The following is an 18,375-nucleotide window of genomic DNA, read 5'->3' as shown; positions in this document are numbered from 1 at the left end:
TGACCGTTTAGTGCCGGTCAGCAGCTCTCTGTGAACCCGACTGACTCTTCTAACGTTTTAGTGCCACGAAAAAACCAACTCGCCTTCATTTCTGTGTACAGATGCCTCATGTAATGCACACTTGTGACAATTTTTGTATCAAAAGCATTTTTATATATAATAAAGGTTCTATTTTAAGGAACGTTGCGTTCTCGCTTCATTTCTTCTCTTGTCGTTTGATTCTTTGTGACGGGCCCTGATAGACTCACTGCAGTACTGATAAACAGTAAAAGTGTTTGATATACTGAATATGCATAATTCAGTGTTTAGATGTAAGCAGAGAGATTCAGAGTGGTTTGGTGTGAAACGGTTCAGATGTCTTTACAGTGGTGGTGATAGGAACCAGGGGTCGCCATGACTACAACACAAATATAGACATTTTATTTACTATCCAGAACCACCAGTGAACCTACACGAGTCTTCTGAGTTTATATGGAATGTTGATGATGGAAAATAGTGGAAAATCTGAAATAATAAGTTTTCTTTGGGGACTATTTTGCCTCACAGCGCCCTGCATGTATCCCTCCACCATGAATGGAGTTTAAGTTCTCTAAACTATCATAAAACAGTGTCTCAGTCATCAGGCAGTGAATTCATAACCATTTACTGTAGTAACTTTCTGTGAGGGAGCTTTTAGAGGTGGACGTCTGGTTCCTATCACCACCACTGTGAACAGTTCTGACTCGGTATGTTTCTCTAGAACGGAGCTTTTCACACCAAACCACTCTGTTTACATCTTAACCATTTAATTAAGACGAAATTCTGAAAAAATGGTGGAATTCCCTTTTACGTAATGTTTTAGAAGCAAAAAACAGACGTCGCCTCACTGACACAGCTCTAATGTGCAGCTTACAAACAGCGTTTACACTGAGAGGCTGTGTTTTAATTCTGTTATTACCAAGAATATTGTCAGTATTCTGATTTTTATTGTTATTTTTAGATTTTGTGTTGTAGTTTGTGAGGATTTACAGCCTGCTGCTGCCTCCTTGTGGTCAAAGTGAAGAGCTCGTTCGGCTTTTTGTTTAGCAGCACTTTGTGTGAGAGATCAAAGTACTAATAAGCGCACTTATTAAAATCTTATCCACTTAATATTGTATTTTTCTAACAAAATGCAGTGTAAAAAGTGGAAAAACTGAAATAATAGATACATTTTTAAACACTGACTTGATTTGAGACACACCTATTTACGTTCTTTATTTATGTTACGTTATTATAACACCTACCACCACAAACATTGCACTCTGGCCCCCAAGTGACAAAAAGTTTAGGCACTCCTGCTCAAGGCTATACGCTGTCAAACGTGTTCACTGTTTTATTGTCTTTAAACAGAGGAAACATTTATAGTAAATTACATAAATTATTACAGTAAATTATAAATACTTTTTGGAGATGGTGAAATGGTTCTTCAGATTGATGGAGAATGTGTTGTATATGGTTCTACATAGCACGAAAAAAGTCCAAGCTTGCTCCAAGCTTGATATCATACATGTGTGTGTGTGTGTGTGTGTGTGTGTGTGATATATATATATATATATATATGTATATATATATATATATATATATATATACATACATACTATATCATAGCAATAGTTTTAAAGTAAATACAGTAAACTCCTTAATAAGAAAGTTCGTCAAGTGTTCTTTCGTAAAGACAATCGTTCTATATAGAACAAAGAACACTCAATGAACTCTTTACACAATTACATGTTTCTCCGCATGGTGAAATGGTTCTTCAGACTGATGGAGAATGTGTTGTATGTGGTTCTACACAGAACCTTTTTGAAAATACTTCTATATAGCACCAAAAAGGGTTCTGTTATTGTGACAAGCTTGACATCATAACAATAGCAGAACCTTTTGGTACTTCTTAGAGCAATACACAACGCATTCTCCATCAGTCTGAAGAACCAATTCACGATGCAAAGAACCACTCAATCATGCAAAGGATTCTTTGAGTGTTCATGGTTCTATGTAGGACCATTTTCTTAACTAAAGAACTAATTATATATAGAAAGTAAATATATAGAGAGAGTTTTTTTTATGTACGGCTCATATGTGGATGCACTGTGTGTCTCTACTGACCTCAAAAATACTCAACAAATGTTAATTAATTGTTCACACAGCTGTTCACACAGAAAATCATCATATTTTACATTAAAACACTAAAAAGTGCTGAACTGCAGAAAATATGATGATTCTTAATGTTCCACACTGATTTTCAGACTTTGGGACTCATTTACTTCAAACAGTGGGATCTAACTGCTCACCATGTGGCCATGAGGGACAGGGATGCAGCCTCACTTCCTGCTCTAAAATGCAGGGGTGTGGCTTAAATAAGGCTCTGCCTGCAGACTAAAAGTCTGTAGTGACATGAAAACGTTGACCAACATTTTTATTTAAAAATTAAGCTCATTATGAATCTTAATAATCTTTACTTCAAAAGAAATGAAAAAAAAACATTTTAAAAAGAAAACATAAAAAAAAATGTTTCAGAAGTGTAAATTTAGTGGTTATGATTTGTGACAGACTCCTCCCAACAGAAAGTACCCTATAAATGATGATTATGTATATATTTAGTTTATTACTATCTTTATTAATGCATTGGGCACAAATAGATCAGAATATAATCACTGTAAATATCTAAGATCTGAATACTTCATTGTTTTTTAAATAGATTTTTTTTTACTGTGAAGTCTCAGTTTGGACTATTTTAATGTAGAAAGTCCAATTTTTATTTTTTTATTTATTTATTTATGGACTATGGTATTCTGTGTGAAACCATCTCAACCTCTTACCTAAACATGCTTTGTATGGAAAGCATGCTGGGGTGAGTGTGTGTGTGTGTGTGTGTGTGTGTGAGAGTGTAGAGTGTGTGAGTGTAGTGTGTAGAGTGTGTGTGTGAGTGTGTGTAAATAATTATAAATTAATTAATTATATAATTAATTAATAATTATAAATATTATAAATAATTACATATATAAAATACAAATGGGGCATATTATTATTACATATAGATAATTACATATTTAAGACATGGGACAAATTATTATTACATATAGATACTTGTATATACAATACATTTAGGGCATATAATTACATATAGACATTACATATAGGGGCATAATATTATTAAATATAAAATATTTGTACATATAGATATGTACATATGCATACAGGAAATAATATATTAGATGCTTTTATATATATAATATATATATATATATATATAATATATATATATATATATATATATACAGATGCTTACATATGTATATAAAATACGTATGGGACATTATTATTCCGCATAGATACATTCATACTGTCACTGCCTGAACAAATTTTTGTCCATTTTAGTCATTTTATATTTTTTAATAATTTAAAAATTCCAGCTCTAATTTACAATGTGTCAAAACTCCATGATAAACAGACCAGTAGAAATGGTCCAAAATGACTTATATTAAAGTACATTTATATAAGGTTAAGATTTTTCTTTCTACTGTAAAGTTACCATTTAGACACAAAATTTAACAACTATATGAATAATGCATATGGGATGTTATTATTACAAATAGCTGACATTGTATAAAAACAAGTGTGTATTTTTGCCTGCTGTGAGATAAAAACCCAGACCTCTTCAGTCTGATGTAATGCCATTTTCACGGCCTGGTGTAATGCACTATATCCTGTTTTCCAGATGCAGATTAGACGTTGGACTGAGCTCCGGTGTCGACGGGGATTCTCCTTTGAAACTCCAGTGGCTCCAGCACTGCGACTGAACTGTACTTCACACAGTTATACCAGACATCTGTCACCAAACACATCATTTCTGTATGACTCCACAGAGTCTCTGTACATCAGAATCAGAATCAAGGCCAGGTTTGCTTACACATACAAGGAATTTGGTTTTGGTTACAGGAGTTCACAGTGCACAGTATCAGACAGACGTTTACATGTAGTGAATAAAATAAAATAAAATAAAATAAAATAAAAAAAATATATAAAGTAAACATTTTACACACATTTGTGTCTTTTGTTGTCTCATAATAACAAAAACAAGCAACAAAGACTTCACATTAGTAATGCAAACTTAAAGGGAAATTCCACAGATTTTTCAGAGTTCCTGCATAATTAGATGGTTAAGATGTAATCAGAGAGGTTCAGAGAGGTTCAGGGTGGTTCAGAGTGGTTCAGGGTGGTTTGGTGTTAAACGCTCTAGAGAAACGTACCGAGTCAGAACTGTTCACAGTGGTGGTGATAGGAACCAGACGTCCACCTCTAAAAGCTCCCTCACAGAAAGTTACTACATGAAATGGTTATGAATTCACTGCCTGATGACTGAGACACTGTTTTATGATAGTTTAGAGAACTTAAACTCCATTCATGGTGGAGGGATACATGCAGGGCGCTGTGAGGCAAAATAGTCCCCAAAGAAAACTTATTATTTCAGATTTTCCACTATTTTCCATCATCAACATTCCATATAAACTCAGAAGACTCGTGTAGGTTCACTGGTGGTTCTGGATAGTAAATAAAATGTCTATATGTGTGTTGTAGTCATGGCGACCCCTGGTTCCTATCACCGCCACTGTAAAGACATCTCTACAAGAGTCTCTACAAACAACCATACTATTATTACCATTGTTTTAGCTGGATTGTGCCTTTAATCCTCTGTGTGAAGGTTCTCAGCTTTGTGTGAAGCTGAACTTCCTTTTCTGCTGAGTGTTTATCCACCACTGCGGGAGAGGATGTGCAGTAAAAGGCATTTAAAAGCGGAAAGGGATGATGGGAAAGGCAATGCAGAGTGTGTTGTGTCAGTAAGAGGGGATTCCTCTCACAACATGGTTTTGAAAGAGAAAAAAGAGAAAGCTTCAAAAGGGAAGTCCCGCATGTTGACAGCCCTCGGCCACTGAAGCTAATAAAGAACACACTTCAATGACGGGCCTAATTTGAAACATGCAAAACGTATTAAGGCCAGCTGCTGTCGCTTCTTTCAGAGGGGAAAACTGCAGCCAAGCCTGAGCTGCAGTGAAGACGGAGACTCCGACAGTGATGATGATGCGTGTAACCTTATACACAGTCAGAGGAAACAAGCGCCCAGACACTGTTGTTGTTGTTTTAAGGGCCCATATTGTGCAAAACTGAATTTTCCTCACTTCTTTTGAAATAAAAGACCAGTGGTGGACAGTAATGAAGTAAATGTAATTCGTTACTGTGCGTGTAAGTAGGTTTTTCTTGTATCTGTACTTTACTGAAGTTTTACCATTTCTGGTGACTTTTTACTTTCACTCCACTACATTTCAAAGTCAAATATCTTACTTTTTACTCTACATTATGCGAAATCTGTCATTCCTTTTGGTTTATGTGTGTATAAAAAACACAACATGTCAAAACAAAAGAAGTGCGACGCAAGAACACCAATCAGGGCACAGCGCGCTCTTTGTTTTTGAGCTTGTTTTGACCTGTTGGTCATACCGACCCAGTGCAGCACACGGTTCAACATCAGTGCAGCAGCGTAAAATTTTGGGAGAGTCTATTCAACATAAATGATGAACTAACCTAACTTTCTGTAAACAGACCACAATATAGAAATATGTACACATATGCAGTTGTGACTGACGTGTCTTTTTTCTGAATTTATACAAACACTATTTCATTTTATAGTAAATTAGTTTAGGCTAGTTTATGTTTATGAACAGAGACCTACAGATGCAGTTTAGTAAAGGAAACTCATTTGTGAATCTGAGTTTAAAGTTTTTTATTAAACTTAAACTTGTAACTAAGTTCAAATAAATCTTAAACTGAAACTTTGCTTGTTTGTAAAAAGTGATTTCAGAGCCACTCAGTTCTACCTGATGGAAACTGTTCGCCTTCAGTGTTTTGTGCTTATGATCATTTTAATAGACATCAGCATCACTAATTAATGACCTTCTATTAAAAGACTGGTTTACCAAGAGAGACACTGGAGTATTTTCACCTAAACTGAGTTAATGAAGCGAGTCTTGTTACAAAAATGATAATAGGACATCAGAGCCGTAATTAATCTTTTAGTACTTTTACTTTTGATACTTAAGTACATTTGAAGGCAAATACTTTTGTACTTTTCCTCAAGTGGAGGTCTAAAGGGAGGAGCTTCTACTTTTACTGGAGTAATATTTTACCTTGGGTATCTCTACTTAACTCAAGTACATGGTTTGTGTACTTTGTCCACCACTGTAAAAGACTTAGTTTGATTATGTCTCAAAGCATTCTGCGTGCTCACTAGTCTGTACAGCACATGCAGAGAAACTTAGCCTGTTTTCAGTTCGTTGTTTTTGTGATGTCACAAAAAGCAACACATTTACTAATATCCACCTAATCAGCCTACAGCAGTTTAGCCCCGCCCACTCATGCTGATGTTATAAGGAGTGTTTCAGCCTAGACTGCTTTTGAAAGAGGGGCAGCCAATCAGAACAGAGCTCAATTACATATATCAGTAATAAAGGTGCAGTCACAGAAACAGCCTCTTTAATTCTAAGAGATAAAGAGAGGCTGGAATTTGTGTGAAAATGTACTATTAACTTTATAGGACCACAGGGGGAATGGATGGGGCATACATAATGAATGTGTACTTATAATGACTTTGTTTTTGTTTAACAAATATACATATGAATATGTACATATTCATAGTTTGAGTACTTTTTCAACAGGTACTGTTATGCTTATGAATACAAATGCAATGGAAAATGTGCATGGATGTGCTATAGATGGTTTTATGGTTACAAGCTTGACATCGAAACAATAGAAGAACCCTTTTGGGTGCTACATAGAACCATTTTCAAAAAGGTTCTCTGTAGAACCGTCTACAACACATTCTCCATCGATCTATAGAACCATTTCATGATGCAAAGAACCCTTCAAAGGGTACTTTGCGTGTTCATGGGTCTATATAGAACCATTTTCTTTACTGAAGAACCTTGAAGGACCATCTTTTTTTAAGAGTGGGCTTTCTTGGAGTATTCTGCCCAAACTATGCACAAATCATTCACAGCCCTGCTGGACGAAGCTTCACACTGTGGGTGATTTCTGAACTAAGCTAAGGGTCAGATGTCAGGTCAAATTTGCTACGCCACACTGAAGCGGGCAATAATGGCATAAATGATCCTTGGACAGTCTGACCTATATTTTATCAATGGGGGAAGTGAGCTGCCAATCAGTAAATGAAGAAGCACCGCCCAGACAGAGAGGATCTGGAGACTGATCATGCTCAGATAGTGCGCACACATCAAGATATTATGGCACTATGACGCATTTTAACCACGATGTGCAGTGAAGATACCAACATAGATGTAGGCCAACTCTGCTTTAACCATTGCTAGCCAGCATTGCTGCTGCTGTAGACGAGAGCTCGCTTCTGATTGGCCAACAGCCCTGTCGATCACAGTGACGCCAGGCTGTTGCTAAGGCAAGAACAAGCGCAGAACGGCGAGCGGAGCGAGCCGGAGTCGGAGCTTTTTTCCCTCCACGTTTAAATGTCTTCAAAAACCACCTGTCCTGCTGTGAAAGTTTAAACATGCGGGGATCTGCGAGAGGAACGTGACACGCGCTCAAGAAACCGGTGAGATATTTCATTTGTAAGACATTCTTACACTAAAATGTGAAAAACGGCTTGCGGGGGCGGGCGATGTGATCGAGCAAAACGCAGCGTCCAATCAGATCGCGGGTTTCCGTTGCATCCGAAAACCTCATTGGCTTTAGTCGGAGTGGGCGTACCCAAACCAGCATTTTGCCCTAAAAACACTTTAACGAATACGCACATATTCTGAATCGCACTACTTTTTCCAGGATCGTCCACTGTGTTCGTTTTCTCCATCTGAAATTGAGTATTTTATTTGCCTTCGGTTACGTTTCGAACGGCAACGCTGTGATTGACGCGCGTTTGAGCCAATCGGCGTTTAGCAGGCGGTTTGATTGACATGCACTGCCGCCGCGGTTGGGGGAAGGGGACGACGCCGTCATCTTGAAAAAGTGCCCTGTCTGTTTTTTCGCGCCTGTCAAGACTTTAACATTTATTATCATCAACTTTCTCGTGTTTATATCTTTTACAGTTCTGCTCGACGTTTTAGATAAGACTTCTCCGAGCTCCATGTCGGGCTCCCGCAGCGCAAAAAGCTCTTAATCGGTACGTTTTCTGTTTCTTCGCTATTGGAGGCACTGAGGGGAGCGTTAGCTTAGCGCGCTAAGCTAAAGCTAAGCTAACGCTAAAGCTAAATGTTTCCGCTCTGCGCAGTCGGGCTCCCGCTCGCTGGCGCGGTTTAGAGTCCCGTTTTTGGTATTTAACTCAAGCCCAACTCCTTTGCGGTGAATTATAAACCAGCATTTTGTGAGAGCAGAAACTTTTAAAACCTTTTTGGACCGAGCAGCTGGCGGAAGCGAGCTAACGCTAACAGGCTAACTAGCGGAGTCCTGTGTTTTCAGGGCTTGAGTGTAGCTTTAGCTTAGCCTAGGGAGCTAACGCCGGGCCCTGCAGTGGAGTGCGTTAACTTACTTTTTTGACAAAAGAGAGCGAAATTCATAAGATTCACCGACAAATACAGGTTTGACGATGTTTACGGGATTCTGTGTCAACCGTTTTGACTGAATAATTCGCAACATGTTTAAAATACAAACGAGGCTGAAGTTAGCGTCCCATTCGCCAGCTTCTTGTTCGAATTTCCCCGTTCCACCTTAAATGATGCAGCATTTACACTCAGTTTAAGGTGGAACGGGAAAATTCGATAAGAAGCTGGCGAATAAGATAAGCTCACTTAAGCTTCGTAGAATATGAACTGCTTGAACAGTTTGTAATCCGGTTAGCAGCCGGCTAATGGTGGAGTTAACCTAGCAGGTTGAATGTAATGTAGATGAAAACAAACGAGGTGAGCGTCTCTGTTTACGTGAGTATCGTATTGTTTATTGATCTGGATTGTTTATTGATAAGCTATTTATACAGCAGGTAGACATACTTAGCTTATTCCTCGAGTTCCTGATCAGTTTATAACAAGATTGATAAACATTATCACAGTATAAGTAAGTATACACGAGTCATCGTGCTGAATAGCCAGTCACCTCTTACTGTCAGTGTAGCACTTTATTTAGTTCATATTGTTTAAAACGCCAAATGATTTTACATTTAAGAATTAAAAATGTCAGTTTCAGAGTAAATAGTCATTATATTGTGATTTTAGCTGATAGAAATCATTCAGTTTGGCTCTAAAAAAATCGGAATAGTCCAAATTCACAATTCGAAGCATTTCTAAAGACTATTAAATGTAACTTAAGGATGTCTGCACACATCCTGATTTTAGTAATTCATTAGTGAAGTGACTTGTGGAATGACTTTGCTTTTTATACTTTATAGTTTCATGGGCATGGTTGTAGCCTCATCCTGGATTAAACTGTATGATGATAGTGATTTACCATTAAAATCCTTTTTACTCTAGGCTTAGCTGTAATTATAGGTCTGTGAAACCAGCACTTAAAGCTTATTTAGCCATGTTTTGTTTTTTAGTATTCAGAGCAAAATCAAACGAGGTGAATGTTTTTATTTATGTGAATTTCTCATTGTTTATTGATCTGCATTTTTTTTATTATTATGCTCTCTAGACAGCAAGTTAAAATTTATCTTATGTCCAAAGTTCCTAATCAGTTTCTAATAAGATTGTTTGTTTATTAATAGCTGGCTAATATGTTGTTTTACTGTAATGTAGAGCTGGGCAATATGACAGTGTTGTTATCTTGATAAATTACATCACAGTATGCTTTTCTGAGCATATTGTGTATATCGCTGTTGTTGGAAGAAAACCTCGTATCTCAAATTATGACTTTACAGGAGAGGGAAAAAAATACTTTACTTTTAATGTAAGTCAATGGAACCAGACATTTTTCCAGGTCATTTTGGCTCCTTTCTTTTTGTCCAATCATCATGAAATTTACAACAGAGATACAAAGTTTTCTTCCGACAACAGCGATTTGACGTTGTCAGTACTTAAAAAAACACCAGCTGCATGTTTTGATTACAAAGAGAGCATAATCTGTCCTCTTTAACTGGATTTGACTTAGTGCAGCACAGTGTGGGCTTACTTTTAAAATGTGGGTTTACTTTATCTGATTTAACTTATCAGACAAAATAAATATTGTGATGTGTTGTGTATCTTAAACTTCCTGAAGAGCCGTGACGTGACATTTTGACCTCTACTGTAACGTGGACTGTCAAAGTTTGCGGTTGTTTTGGGGAGCTTTCACAACTACCTTGTTTGGACCGGACCTTTGAACTTGTCAGTTTGGTCCGAGCTAAAATAGCAGGTGGGAAAGGTGCCTCAGACCACGGTCCTGACCAAACTGAACCACGGTTCGGTTCGTTTGCAGTGTGAAAACACTCTTTCAGACCAAATACAGGAAGTTGTGGCAGGCTATCGTCACCCACTAAACAACAGAGGAAGAAAAAAAACAGGAGAGAAGTAAAAATGTAATGTTTAACTGAAATTTGGTCTAACAAAAAAGCTAAAAGTCAGCATGAAAAAACACACAAAAACTTGAAGTTATCCCTTTCTGCGAGGATCAATGAGAGAGAGAGAGAAGATATTCACTTTTCTCCATTCAGATGGAAAAGGCTGGCCACCGAACTGACCACACGCTGCCGTCAGACGCTGCTCTACAAACCAATCATTGTTAAGCATAGGGAGACGCGGCCATGCAGGCGATAACGACGTAGGTGTGTCATGCAGAGATCTTTAGTTGCTCGCTAAATGGCAATGCGAAACCAAAACTAACCGGATCAGATGTACGCAGTGTAACAAAACATGAATCATAATTTGTTGTTGTTGTTGTTTAACAACACAGCAAAGAAGTAAGTGATACCTTTTTAGTTTATGGCGCCAGAAAGGGCCTCAGCATTAGCATTACATTTAAATCTTGGTTTAAAAAAAACGTAATGTAACCCAGCTGGTTAAGCAGTAGATTGACAGCTTGATAACTTGTGGTCATGCGTGGATGGTGACATTACATAATGCATGCTACTTTTGATAAGGTGAAAGCGTAGCTGAAATTATTGGGTTTTAAATAACTGCCTCACTGTATCTGTATTAGTTTTGTGCCAATATTGATTCGTCTAGATCAGGGGTGTTTAATTAAAATTCAATAAGGTCCAGTTAGAGAAGACTGCTTCAATCAAAGGTACATCATAATGTCTAACTTGCATTGTGATTCAGTGCCATATGCTGTTTACTGAAGTAGCCTAGTAGGCATATCAACATCTTATACAGTCAACAGCTGAATATCAAATCAAATAAAGTACAGTTCAGTCATATTTCAACAATATTTATTGTCAGTTTTCTCTTTTTAGAGCCACCATGTGAAATAATCTCCCTCTGACTCACTTTCTTCTCTGACTGCTGTGTCTCACCTCGTCCCTCCCCTGTCTGTGCCTCACTCACTCGAGTCTCAGTGCTCATTGAATGCACAGATCTGATTGGCTGAGTAGCGTCACGTGTGATGTTTACAACGCATGCGATTGGTCTGTGAGTCTTCGAGGCTGCTAAAGCTACCGTAAAGACTAGAAAAGTTACGCCAATTAAAATAGGACCACCCCGGCGAAATAAAATAATTCTCCATAGTTTATTGGTTATAGGCGCAGGTCCGCATAGGACAGTGTCTGGGTCTGGAACCGGGCCGCGGTCCGCCTGTTAGTGACCTCTGGCCTAGATTTTAGCTTGTGGATGTGAGTTTCTTTTAGCCGGTAAATGGGGGATGCACCGATACGGGGATTCTGATATGATATTTATATCGAGTTTAAATCTGGTGATGTCGATACACGTTTACATGTTTAGGATTAAAAGTTCTTCCCTTTCGAAGTAATCGTTTGATCGAATGTCTGGGAATTGTTAGTCAAATCTAATCATCAGTGTGATGTGGACATGTTTTTGTTGTAAAGTTATTCGCCGATACTAATATGGTTGATATTGTTTAGCATCTCCACTTCATGTGTGAACTGAGGTCTATCGTAGAGGTTGGCAATATGGCAAAAATATATCAGGATACTTTAAGAAGTTTTAACGATACACCATATGTCATGATATTGAATTTTTTCTGACATCTGGTAAGTTGGAATGGACATAAAAGAACCAACAGTATCACGTTAAAAGAAATATGAATACAATTAATATTATTATTCAACATTTAATTACTGTGTGCTGAACTAAATCCAGTTAAACAGCACTAATTATGCTTCTATTCAATGAAGTGGTGTTGAAGTACTTATGGATACAGTATACACAGCATGTTGTTACATACTGTCAAGTAATTCGTCACGATAATGATAAATATCACTATCAGTAGCACTCTAAAACCATATTTTGGTCCTGAGAAGGTACAGAAGACGTTTCTCTCTATCAGTAGACTAATAGTGTGTTTGTGTCTTTGGAAAGTAAAACTGAAAGAGTTTCAAGTGGGTGTGGGGGTGAACTGATTCAGCGGTCAGAAATGATAAGGCAGTTTAGGTAGATATGCAGTATTTTTTCATTTAAAACAAAATTTTACAAATTAAAGGGCTTTAGTATTAGTCTTAAATTCAGATTTACTTGGTCTTAGATTTTAGGATGCAGACTAATGCAGTTTTTTTTTTTTGTTGTTGGTTATTGTTCTTTTTTTTCAGGAGACGCCTGTCGCGTTAATACAGGTTGCACACACAGAAAGAGGTGGTTAAACGAGTCTTTTAAGTTTTAAATTACGTTTAGGGTGGCGTTAAGGTCTTAAGCTGTTAGAGCGAGTGATCGGAATTGCTCCAAACACGTGATCAGCAGTCAGCCAGTTTATTACTGTGATTGTATCTGTGTTGCAGGTTTATGAGGTAAATAAGGTGAGGCATGTAAATTATGTGAGGCAGGTAAGAGCACTCGCGCTGTTCCTTGAACACTATCACAGCATAATTGTACACGACTCATTGTTCTGAATAGCGAGTGACACTTTAGTTAATTCATGTTATTTGAAAAGGCAACAGATTTTACGTTTAAGAATTGAATGTCAGTTTGTCTCATTTAAAGAGCATATAATGGTAATTAAAGTGTCTCTTAATAAATCTGAATAGTCATCTTGTTGGTAAAGGTGGAACGGGGAAAATTCAAAAAGAAGCTGGCGAATAAGATAAGCTCACTTAAGCTTCGTAGAATATGAACTGCTCGAACAGTTTGTAATCCAGTTAGCAGCCGGCTAATGATGGAGTTAGCAGGTTTAATTTAATGTAGATGAAAACAGACGAGGTGAGCGTCTCTGTTTACGCGAGTATCGTATTGTTTATTGATCTGGATTGTTTATTAATAAGCTATTTTAGACAGCAGGTAAACATACTTAGCTTATTCCTCGAGTTTCTAATCAGTTTATAACAAGATTGATAAATAATATCACAGTATAAATAAGTACACGAGTCATCGTGCTGAATAGCCAGTCACCTCTTACTGTCAGTGTAGCACTTTATTTAGTTCGTATTGTTTAAAAAGCCAAATGATTTTACATTTAAGAATTGAAAATGTCAGTTTGTCTCGTTTAGACAGTAAATAGTCATTATATTGTGACTTTAGCTGATAGAAGTTATTCAGTTTGGCTCTAAATAAATCTGAATAGTCCAAATTCACAATTCGGAGCATTTCTAAAGACTATTAAATTTAACTTAAGGATGTCTGCACCCTGATTTTAGTAATTCGTTTGTAAAATGTCTGTTGTGGAATGACTTTGCTTTTTATACTTCTAGAACCAGTTTCGTGGAGTGGTTTTAGCCTCATCTTGGACGAAACTTTACGACAATAGTGTTTTACCATTAAAATCTTTTTTAGTCTAGGTTTAGGTTTGATTATAGGTCAGTTTGTCTCATTTAATGAGTAAATAAAGTTAATTATATTGTGACCTTAGCCAAATTGGCTCTAAATGAATCTAATTTGTTGTCCAGATTCAAAGTTGGAGCATTTCTTAAGACCATTTAAATTAGCCTGAGGATGCCTGCAGACACCCAGATGTTAGTAATTTGTCGGTAAAATGTCTGTTGTGGGGTGACCTTGCCTTTTATTCTTTTAGAAACAGTTTTTTAGGAGTGGTTTTAGCCTGATCTTGGACTAAACTGCACTACTACAGTGTTTTACGATTAAAATCCTATTTAGTCTAGGGTTAGGTTTAAGTATAGGTCTGTGAAACCACCCTTAAGGTTTGTTTAGATCCTTTGTAATTGGTTTTTAGTATGCAGGCCAGTGTGCCGATCAGTGTGGACCAGTTTAGCGGCCGAGCCGTATGCATAACGTTTACAGCAGTGTGGTAAAGGCCCTGTGACTGAGCTTTCTGTGACCTGCCCAGCCCCCCTTCAGGCTATTAATAAGCTTTCCTTCCTCTTAGCCATTCATGAACATCAAGACGGCTGTTTTTTAACCTTTAACCTCAGCGGTTTGTGTCCGTGGGGGAGAAAAAAACTTTCATTGATGCTGTGTGGTCCTGAAAAACTGCAGCCGGCTTTGGCTTTTTAGCTTTTAAGAGAAATGTTACAGTGGTGATTAAGCAGATTAGATTAATGAGAGATTAATAAAAAGATTAGATGAATGAGATATGTATGTTTTATATATTAATGAGATATACACATAAATGACACAAGTATATAAAATACATATATCGCTGTTGTCGGAAGAAAATCTTATATCTCCAAAACGGTAACTTTACAGGAGAAGGAAAAACATACTGTAGTTTTAATGTAAGTCAATGGAACCAGACTTTTTTCTCAGTCATTTTGGATCGATTCTTTTGGTCCATTCTTCATTAAATTTACACACAATATAAAGGAGAACAGGCATTTTCAAATTGTCAAAAACTGAAAAACTATCTCAAAAATGGAGATACAAGGTTTTCTTCCGATAACAGCGAAATAGTAGTTTGCTACTTTAAGAAAATTTTAAGATTTGTAATCTTAATTTGTAAAGAAATGTAGTGTTTAATCTACTGCATTTTCCTTCTAGACAGTAAAATGATTAATATTCCATGCTTGTTTAAATATCTTAACCTGAAATGATAATCAGGGTTTGTTTACACAACATATTAGTTTCATGTTAATGATCTGCGGTACATGACAGCAATACAGGCTGATCTGGAGAATCTGAACACAAGTATTTCAAAAACATGTCGAATGCATTCAGACCTCTGTGTTAACATGAAAATAATATAACGACATAATACGAGAAACCTTTTTTATGAAGAGAAATTGTGAAAAATAATGTGGAGTTTAAGCTCACCTCCCAGTGCATACAATATAGAATTTATCTAAAACTATTGTAATATTAAAATATAAAACACATGATTATATTATCAATGAACAGAATTTTTAGACCCTTAAAGTCAGTTTTGTCCACAATTTTCATTTTAGTCAGGGCTTACAGCATATGGCATGTTAATAAGGAAAAATCAGTTTACAGTCTGACGAGATGAAATACGATCTTCTTAAGAAATTAACCTTCAAAAAGTGAAATGAGCAGGTGTTGTAGCATTGGATATTTCTGGTTTACGAAGACTTGGTTATCTTTACGTCTGTGGGGAGAAAACAAATGTTTAAAAAGCAGCAAAAATGTAAAACCCCAGTAGTAGTTTGTATTTTTGCGTTATGTCAGATGGTCAAAAGAAATGTGTGGTCTATTCAAACTTTAGTGCAACTGAATTAAAAATGGTACACAGAGGATTTCATTGATTTTAAGCTGGTTTTTAGTAACATTTTCCAATCTGAGTGACCAAATTCTCTTCACTGCAACACAGTAAGATTTGAATCTAAATAAATGTGTAAATAATGTTTTTATGGTCTGTGTACAGTTGTCACACCAGTTATGGTAAAGCTGATTATTCCATCACACCTTTTAGGTTCGTTTCCTTGGAGTTTACAAAGAAAACATTAAAATGAAGGGAGTTAACATTTTACATGAACATTTTTGTTTTGCATTAAGAAAAAAAAGTTAAACAAATGAAGCCAAATTTCTGTAGTGAGAAATGTGGCCACATTGCATTAATGAGAATAATAGTGTAAAAACTGGTAAACTATATTGAAAAATCATTTAACTTTTTTGCTGTACCACATATTGACCCAGTAGATCTACTACACTATATAATGCTGTATATCTCCTGCATGCCATTTATGGAGGTCCATTAAGGTGGTTTCGTGAGATCGACCCAACACTGGTTTCAGTAAAAGACTGTGCGAGATGTTCTGTAGAGATTAATGCCTGGCCCACACTACAGGATAATCAGGCTGATTTTGAGCGTGATTTGCTCCTCCCAACAATCGCAAAAGGTCTCCCAATATCAGGGTGGTCTTAAACAATGATTTTCCCAGATTATCCTGTGCTGTGGGGCGTCTATAATCCAGTCTTTACCCCTCTGATCTGTTCCCAGTCCATTCGGGATTGTAAATATTAAACATATTCAGCATTTACGACTCAGTATCCCGTCATCTGGGCTGGACGGTGATTATTCTCTGGTGCGAAACGCGATGTTGATGTTATGCCTGAAAGACCAACCGATGAGAGCTGAGCTGAACACTTTTTCTGTGTATAGCGTTCATATCACCAGCATCTAAAGTCACGTTAGTTGGCGGTAAATCCCGCAAAGTAGCAGTTTGCAAGAAAAAACTTGATTTTTCTCCCAGTAGTTGTCTGTATTTATGGGTTACGTTATCAGATGTAGCCGGCTAATATTAAGTAAAACTTTAAAGTGGTCCAAAAAGAGAGTGGTCTGTTAAAACGCGAGTGTGACTGAATTAAAAACAGTACTCGGATGCAAAAGTCAGTCCCAGTTTAAAGTAACTCGCACAAAGTATTGAGAAGCAGAACTGTTGGTCGGGACTCTTGTTCGTGTGCGTGATCTGAAAGTGTGTGGTGTTTCGTTCGGGACAGATCGTGCAGTGTGGGGGACTTTAATGACGAACAACAATTAAGGACAAAAAAATAGGTGAAAATTGTTATTATGCACGGGGTCTCATGTTTTCAGCATCGGTTAGGATGTTTAAAATCCTGTGTTGTGTGCCAGACATAAGGGGCAAATACAGTTTTACATTTATATTCACCGTTTCACACGATCATTTATACTGTTTATCAATACGGCACTGAAATCTTCGCACCCTTAGTTAAAAAGCGAAGCATTGCTTTGAAATGTGACTGCCTTGCTATCCCTTTGCTGCTGTAGCACCATAAATGTCCCCTGTTGTGGGACCAATAAAGGATTATCTCATCTTAAAGCTTTAAATTTAGTGTTTTAGAGCTTTTCCAGAAACAATTACTTTTCCTTGAAGAGATTTTACGCAGCAAGCTAAAGAGGAAAACCCAAGACCAAGATGTACTGCAGATGTTTTATTCACGGGACCTCAGAGCTTTAGAAGTGTAGTCGTTTGCAGGGTTTCGCGTGTTTAAGCTTCAGAGATCAGACTGAAGTGGTTGCTGAAATGCAGTGACCAGAATAAGGATATAAAAATATAGTGCCCTGTTTTTGTCTGGTTTGTGGTTTTGTTTGCATGTGTTTCTGTCTCTGTAATAATGCTGCTGTGTTGTTGTGTTTCAGGTGCGTGTTGAGTGCGGTGCTGTGGCCGACGTGGGCTCTGCTGCATGTGTGCTGTTCTTTAGCGTCTCTCTGCTGCCCGCGGTGCCTGGAATGGGCCAGAAGTCCCAAGAAGTTCAAGCATTCTTTTCTTTTTAATCAGAGTTTTTACCCTCTGAGCTGTGTTACGCTCAGGTATGTACTCCAAAATCACAGTAGAGCTTTCTGTGGATCTTTACATTTTAATCCTGATTATCATGTGGCTGTTACACTGATTGGCCAGTTTATTAGAAACCCCTACCTTCTAGCCATTCTCATCGGCCATTTTATCGAAAGCACCTGCCCATGGCCATTTTATCGGAAATGTATCAGGGCAGTAAGACTTAAGGAAAAATATCTGACTGCAGTTTTTCCACTAATGTGATTTTAATTGGGTTTTTTCTATAAATTAAGCTCCTGTGGTCATTTGTGCAAAACATAAATGAATTTTGACTTTAACTTCCCCCTTTATTTTAAGTGAGCTACATAAAATCTCTCCAGGGAAATGTTTAAGTGGAAAGTGAAGAAAAGCCATAATTGTGATTTACAATTTAGATCTTAAGTTTAAACTCTGGTGCTTTTTGACAGTTATAGCTGTATATTTAGGGTTAAACTTAAATATAAAGCTTTAAATGTATCCTTTAAACTTTTAACTTAAGATAAATGCTTAAAATGCTTTATACAAGCAGCCACAAGCCTTTTTTCACCAACTCTGTAACCCTTAAACATTTAATTTTA

General features: G+C 37.1%; 1 protein-coding gene across 4 annotated transcripts in view; it reads left to right on the top strand.

Moving 5' to 3' along the window:
* Window positions 1-7,463: 7,463 nt before the first annotated feature.
* ppp6r3 (protein phosphatase 6, regulatory subunit 3) overlaps window positions 7,464-18,375 on the top strand; it is a 44,246-nt gene continuing 33,334 nt past the window's right edge. For 2 of the 4 annotated variants that reach the window (XM_036568029.1, XM_036568018.1), the window contains exons 1-2: window positions 8,017-8,200; window positions 17,623-17,793. The gene's annotated coding sequence lies outside the window, so the exon portion shown is untranslated. Of the gene's footprint in view, window positions 7,637-8,016; window positions 8,201-8,822; window positions 8,937-17,622; window positions 17,794-18,375 lie in introns of those variants that run through there. The other 2 variants (XM_036568019.1, XM_036568020.1) reach the window with 2 other exon arrangements.

This window comes from Colossoma macropomum, unplaced genomic scaffold, assembly GCF_904425465.1.
Source record: "Colossoma macropomum unplaced genomic scaffold, Colossoma_macropomum, whole genome shotgun sequence".
Taxonomy (NCBI): domain Eukaryota; kingdom Metazoa; phylum Chordata; class Actinopteri; order Characiformes; family Serrasalmidae; genus Colossoma; species Colossoma macropomum.
Note: the sequence above shows the minus strand (reverse complement) of the source record. Positions and strands in the feature narration are given on the sequence as shown.